The sequence below is a fragment of the Bufo bufo genome, chromosome 10, assembly GCF_905171765.1.
Source record: "Bufo bufo chromosome 10, aBufBuf1.1, whole genome shotgun sequence".
Classification (NCBI taxonomy): domain Eukaryota; kingdom Metazoa; phylum Chordata; class Amphibia; order Anura; family Bufonidae; genus Bufo; species Bufo bufo.
Window position 1 is genome coordinate 4,339,614 of NC_053398.1, and position 7,663 is coordinate 4,347,276.

Genomic DNA, 7,663 nt, shown 5'->3' on the forward strand with positions numbered 1-7,663 from the left:
CTATTCTGCTGGTGCAGTCACTGAGTACATACATTACTTATCCTGTACTGATCCTGAGTTACATCCTGTATTATACTCCAGAGCTGCACTCACTATTCTGCTGGTGCAGTCACTGTGTACATACATTACTTATCCTGTACTGATCCTGAGTTACATCCTGTATTATACTCCAGAGCTGCGCTCACTATTCTGCTGGTGCAGTCACTGTGTACATACATTACTTATCCTGTACTGATCCTGAGTTTTACAGCAAGACACGGAGGCTCCTATTGCTATCTCTTCCTTTACTGTTCCACCAATAGCAGCAAAGAAAATTTACATAATGGACATGGTAACCATAGTAACACAAGGTCCCTCCCCAGACAGCCCCTATATCAGGCAGCTCCTCCTCTGGGTCTCCCTCTTTCTTTGCTGCTGCCACCAGATAAGTGCTGCGATTTTTGTTCTCTGTGTTTTAATGCCTCAATTTTGATTGTTGTTTTCAGATTGTGAGGCATCATCATGCTGTTTTAATTCTGATATTCCCTTTATTATCTGTATATATTTTTACCCCCTTATCTATCGCTCTGGGGGTGGTTTATTGTTTGGCCTACTTGCTCCCATTCGGGGGGGTCCTCCCCCCGCCTCTTATTTCTAGGGTTTATTCCTTTTAGTTGTTTTTTCCGCTTTATACAGCTTGCGCTTGCCCCTCCATTCCCCCCTGTTACCTGCGCTTTGCGCCCCGCTTTTTATCGGCGTCTGGGGCTCCAGGCCCTTCTCCGTGACGACCGGATCTTCTTTCTCAGGCTTTGCCAGGCTCCGCGTGCTCTCGCGAGATCCCGGCGGCCATTTTGGATCCTGTTATCCCAACTATCGCGGGATTTCGGCGGCCATATTCAGTTCCGCTCGGCTGTGCATCGGATCGGTCGCATCTCCCTGCTCTCCTGCTCCTGCCGCATCGCTTCTGGGGTGATTAACCCCTGCCTGGCCTTACCTTCCCCTACGATAGGTTTTGTGAGTACTGGGACGGATTGCTTGTCCCCATTGTCGGCCCTATAGTCTCTGCTTTGTGTCACATAGCAATTTTGCATCATGTCAGCCCCTGACCAGCCTTCAGCCCAGGCCTGCCATCATCCTACGGATGAGATGGAGGTTGAGAGGAATGACCCTCATACATTGGCCCTACAGCAGTCGGTCTCAAGTGCCATAATGACTGCCATGGACTCCATGTCCAGTATGCTGGCTGCCACTATTTCTCAGGCCCTTGCTGCACACCCCTCTAGAGAGGCCTTGCAGACTGCCCATGCTAGAAATACATCATCTGATGCCATTGATGCTCCTGTTTCACAGGATAATAGAACTGGTGAGCGTACTGCCACCCATGAGAGCGTGCAACGATCACGCAAGAGAGCCTTGCCGCGCCAGGCAGAAAGGGCGCGTACAGGGAAATGTGCTAGAGCACAACCAGGCACTGATTCTGACTCTGATAAGGGTTCAGATTTGGAGGTGTTTGAGGATCATAGTTATCCCTCTGAGGAGGATACCCCTGATGTGGGACATGAGGTCAGGGACCCCATCCCCTCTACTTCCACTGCGGTTGATTCTGCGTCTGCCTTGGCAGATCCTTCTGGCGAGCTTATGTTCAACCCAGACACCCTCCACCACCCTCGGTCGGCGGAATGGCTTCCGTCGGACCATGTGGGCAAATATTTGGAATCTCGGGTTCGCCACCCGTTGAGTAAGGAAGCTCGCAATAAACTACGGGCGGAGTGCCCAAGACCCCTGGTCCCTAACAAGGTCTGTGACACCCCGGTGGTCGACCCCAAAATGACCCAGTTTTTGGCAAAATATGGCTGGAACCCCCGTAAGGGGTTGGACTCCGCATTGTGGAGTTGTCAGGACAAGCTCCTGGACGTTTTCGGGCCCCTGACTAAACTTGTAGAATTGGCTGAGACAGCCAGAGCAGATGGCTCACGGATAGACCCCGACGAGCTTCGAGGTTGGGCTCAGAGAGCGATTTGTATCACCGGCAACGCCAATACGTCTTTGGCTATTGAACGGCGTAAAGCCATTCTTTTTAAATAGACCCCAAGCTGGCTAATCTTGCCCTTACGGAGGCAGGTAAGGATGCACAGGGGCTGTTATTCGGTGACTCTTTTATCAAAGATCTGAGTCGATTTGTTGGTGCATTTACGGCCTTAGACAAGGCACAGTCCTCTATGCGTAGAGTATTTCAGGGACGGGTCTCCACCAGGGCCGGCAGTAGCAGGGGCCGCCTGTCCGGCCGATCCGCCTTTCATGCCCGCGGCGCGGGCCAAGGCTCCTATCACCAGAGACCTCCTTTCCAGGATCATAGAAACCCCTCGCCTTTCTTCCCGGCCAGAGGCGGCAATTGGCGTTCCAGGTCCTTCCGTGGGAACCCCAACTCCAGGAGACCCTTTGGTAAGTCTTCCCCCTGCGGGGGATTTTTCGGATCCTTGTATCGGGGGCAGACTCCGTCATTTTTTTCGTGCCTGGTCAGACATCACTTCCGACCCATGGGTTTTGTCCACAGTCATGGGCTTTCAGATCGAGCTCATAGACTTCCCTTACCACCTCCCTCCCCCCCCCCCCCCCCGTTTGCTCTATCAAGACCCGATTGCTCTCTGGTAGACCTAGAGCTAGTAACGCTGTCCCACAAGCGTGCGATAGAAAGGGCGCCTCCTTCTCACAGGAGGGTCCTCAGCAATATCTTTTTGGTCCAGAAAAAGCCCGGTTATAAACCTTCGGTCTCTGAATTCCATAGTGCGCTATCGCCACTTCAAGATGGAGGGGATTCACCTCCTCAGGGACTTACTGATGCCGGGGGATTGGATGGTGAAACTGGACCTCAAGGATGCTTACCTGACGGTACCAATTGCCCCCCAATCCAGGGACCCTCTCTGTTTTCTGTGGGGAGGGGAGACTTGGCGATTCACTTGTCTCCCCTTCGGCCTGTCTTCCGCTCCTTGGTGCTTCACCAAGCTAATGCGTCCGGCCAGGGGCGAAGCTAAAGGCTCATGGGCCCTGGTCTAAAGGTTCAGCTTGGGCCCCCCCCTTCCCTCAGTGTTTTGTGGTTAGGGAAGCACATAGCTTTCATGCTGCCTGCGGCAAAAATTTAAACAGTAGACCACCCCCCCAACTCCCCCATGCCAATTTCTTGACCCAAGCCCTTCCCTCCAGCCAGAGTTATAACTTGACCAGCATGCACTTTCTATAAAACTGGTGTCTTCTTATGGGGCGCAAGGGTCTTTGGGCCCCCTCAGGCTCCTGGGCCCGGTAGCGACTGCTACCTCTGCACCCCCTATAGCTACGCCCCTGCGTCCGGCCATGTCTTGGCTTCGCAGTCGGGGTGTACGTCTGATTGTTTATCTGGACGACATTCTTATCATGCATCAGTCCAGGTCGGCCTTGCTGGACCATCTAGGCTGGACGTCGGATCTGCTTTCACGCCTCGGTTTTCTTCTCAATTTGGAGAAATCTTGCCTGACCCCTCTACAGAGGATGGAATTTCTGGGGTTCACAGTGGATTCAGTGTCCGAATCCCTTAGCCTCCCGACGTTGAAGCTGCGCTCAATTCGGAAGGAACTGCGACACGCCCTGTTTACCCCGCAGTTGACCTTGCGGCACCTGGCCCGCATCATCGGCCTGCTCGCCTCCTCCATCCAGGCGGTGTTTCCTGCTCCGCTGCATTATCGAGCCCTGCAACGCCAGAAGATTGCACACCTCCGCTCAGGTGCGGCGTTTGCGGATGTGGTGACCTTGGATTCGGAAGCCAGGGAGGAACTTCACTGGTGGATCGACAACTTGGAGGCGTGGAATGGCAAGGTGATTTTCGGCCTTCAACCAGAGTTTACGGTAGAATCGGATGCAAGTCTGCAGGGCTGGGGTGCCCACTGCAACGGTGTCTCCACGGGCGGCCGCTGGACGACGGACGAGACGCGCCTTCACATCAACGCGCTGGAACTGCTGGCCGGATCTTTTGCCATTCGGAGTTTCACCAATGGGATGGCTCATGCCTGCATCCTCCTGCGTATGGACAACGTGTCTGCTGTCCGTTACGTCAACCGTTTGGGTGGTACCCAATCGGCGACTCTGGCTCGGCTTGCGAAGGAGTTTTGGTCCTATTGCCTTTCCAAGGACATCATGGTCCAGGCGGAATACCTTCCCGGCCTCCACAACACTCGGGCGGACCGGAGTTCCTGTTGTTTTACGGACGGCAGCGATTGGCGGCTGGCCCCGAACATATTTTCCGCGATATCGGACGTCTGGGGTCCCTTTTCTGTGGACCTGTTCGCTTCACGGCTCAACGTGCAGCTTCCTCGATTCTTCAGCTGGCGCCCGGATCCAGGAGCGGAGGTGGTGGACGCATTCCTGCAGGATTGGTCGAGCTCCCTTCTATATGCGTTTCCTCCGTTTGCGATGATTCCGAGGATGCTGCTTCAGGTTCGTCGCCAGAGGGCCGAATTGATGGTGGTGGTTCCCTTTTGGGGGACTCAGAGTTGGTTCCCGGCTCTGCTGGAGCTTCTTGTGGACATACCTTTTCTTCTTCCAGACCACGTAGATCTTCTTCGCGATCCCAGGGGGTTGAGTCATCTGCTTCTGCCTACAGTTGCTGGCGTGCCGAATCTTAGGATACCTGGAGAAGTCGAGGGCGTTTCGGAGGCAACTAGACGCCTCTTGGACAATGCATGGGCTCCTGGCACCAGAAAATCTTATCGGGCAGCTTGGGGATCTTGGTCTAGTTGGTGCTTGGAACGGGACTTGGATCCCATTTCGGCACCTGTGAGTCATTTGTTACAATTTCTTACCTCCTTGTTTGAGGCCGGTAAAGCTTATAGAACTATCAACCTCTTTCGGTCCGCTATTTCCTCTACTCATCAGGGCTTTGACGGTACACCTGCGGGCCAGCACCCTTTGGTTTGCTGCTTGCTTCGTGGCTCGCGTCTTGCTCGCCCTCCACGTCCTTGGTTTGTGACCACTTGGGACGTCTCTTTGGTTTTGTCGTTTTTGACTGCTTGGCCCAGCAATCCGGATCTTTCCTTGAGACAATTATCTGCTAAGTTACTTGTACTTTTCTGCCTTATTTCCTGCAAACGGGTGTCGGATGTTCGGGCTCTGGATCATGACGCTAGATCCTTCACTTTGGAGGGTGTCTCCTTCAATATTTCTAGACGTACCAAGACTCACATCAGAGAAGTTTCATACCCTAGTTTCCCGTCCTCTCCGGCTCTTTGTCCGGTGGCTTGCTTGCGGGAATACGAATCCCGAACAAGGGCTTACCGCTCTCCCTTGGTCCCACAGCTTTTCCTTTCTATTTGCCATCCTTTTGGGCCGGTCTCCAGTCCGACTTTAGCTCGTTGGATGAAGTGGGTTATGTCCCTTGCGGGTATCGATACTACTATATTTACGGCGCATTCGGCGAGAGGTGCATCTGCCACCGCTTTGGCGATTTCTGGTGCGCGTATGGAGGACATCTTACGTCTGGCTGACTGGTCTAGTGTCACGACATTCAGGGAGTATTATTTTCGTCCTCCTCCTCATTTGTTTGCTTCTGTGATTTCTCAGCTTTGAACTAGCAATAGGAGCCTCCGTGTCTTGCTGTAAAACTTATTGATTTTCCTAGTCTACGACGTAAAGTCATAGTTTTATTAAAGACACGGAGGCGAGTATTGCCCACCCTGCTGTACGGCCCGCCCAGTTATTAATTATTTTTTAATTATTTATTTATTGTTTATTCGGAGGAGGTTATGTTTTATTGTGTTTGTTTATATATTTATTGTATTTATGGTGTTTATTTTTACTATTGAAGTTTGATAGATGGTTTTACGGTTCATTTCCGGTTATCGACTATCTGACTTGATTTGTTCCAGAATGATATTCACTCTGGCCATATTCTTTATCTTATTTCAGGATGATTGTTCGCTGACTTCCAGGATCTGCGTCCTTCTAATTTTCCTTCTAAGGTGTTAGCCACGTTGGCTTCGATTGCGTGGTTCGGTGGGAGCTGTGTCGTTTCGCTTCCAGTTTCCGGTTCTAGTTGACGGTTCCAGTTGATTTCCAGTTACGGTGCCAGGTTCAAAGAAAGAGGAAGACCCAGAGGAGGAGCTGCCTGTTATAGGGGCTGTCTGGGGAGGGACATTGTGTTACTATGGTTACCATGTTCATTATGTAAATTTTCTTTGCTGCTATTGGTGGAACAGTAAAGGAAGAGATAGCAATAGGAGCCTCCGTGTCTTTAATAAAACTATGACTTTACGTCGTAGACTAGGAAAATCAATAAGTTACATCCCGTATTATACTCGAGCTGCACTCACTATTCTGCTGGTGCGGTCACTGTGTACAGACATTACTTATCCTGTACTGATCCTGAGTTACATCCTGTTTTATACTCCAGAGCTGCGCTCACTATTCTGCTGGTGCAGTCACTGTGTACATACATTACTTATCCTGTACTGATCCTGAGTTACATCCTGTATTATACTCCAGAGCTGCACTCACTATTCTGCTGGTGCAGTCACTGTGTACATACATTACTTATCCTGTACTGATCCTGAGTTACATCCTGTATTATACTCCAGAGCTGCACTCACTATTCTGCTGGTGCAGTCACTGTGTACATACATTACTTATCCTGTACTGATCCTGAGTTACATCCTGTATTATACTCCAGAGCTGCAGTCACTATTCTGCTGGTGCAGTCACTGTGTACATACATTACTTATCCTGTACTGATCCTGAGTTACATCCTGTATTATACTCCAGAGCTGCACTCACTATTCTGCTGGTGCAGTCACTGTGTACATACATTACTTATCCTGTACTGATCCTGAGTTACATCCTGTATTATACTCCAGAGCTGCACTCACTATTCTGCTGGTGCAGTCACTGTGTACATACATTACTTATCCTGTACTGATCCGGAGTTACATCCTGTATTATACTCCAGAGCTGCACTCACTATTCTGCTGGTGCAGTCACTGTGTACATACATTACTTATCCTGTACTGATCCTGAGTTACATCCTGTATTATACTCCAGAGCTGCAGTCACTATTCTGCTGGTGCAGTCACTGTGTACATACATTACTTATCCTGTACTGATTCTGAGTTACATCCTGTATTATACCCCAGAGCTGCACTCACTATTCTGCTGGTGCAGTCACTGTGTACATACATTACATGAAGTCATATGTACCCCAGAAAAAGTTCAGCCATGTTAACAGTTATGCTGCTTAGAATACAGTGTTTTTATAGTGTAAAATATATATATAAATAATAGAGAGAAAAAAAAATAAGTTGCAGCACACTACTAAATGCACTAAGAATGTGTGAACAGGGTCAAATACATGACGCCAATACTTACTATTAAGCAGGGAAGAAGCTCTTAGCGCATATTATTGATTACAAATATGTCGGGCCCACCTACCAGACGTCAAGGTAGCTTTTCATCAGATGGGACCTACTCGAACACAGAGCGTCCAGCTCCATTGTTACAAGCACCAGGGGGTGGGCGGGGAGTGCTAAGTTAGCAAAAGTATATAAAGCAAAGTGGAACCCATGTGTTGTTTTTTTTTGCTATGAAAATGGTAAAAATAAAAAAGAAGAAGAAAGAAACCATGTAACAGGTCGCACTAGTTTTGTGTTACATTCAAACCTTTAGAATT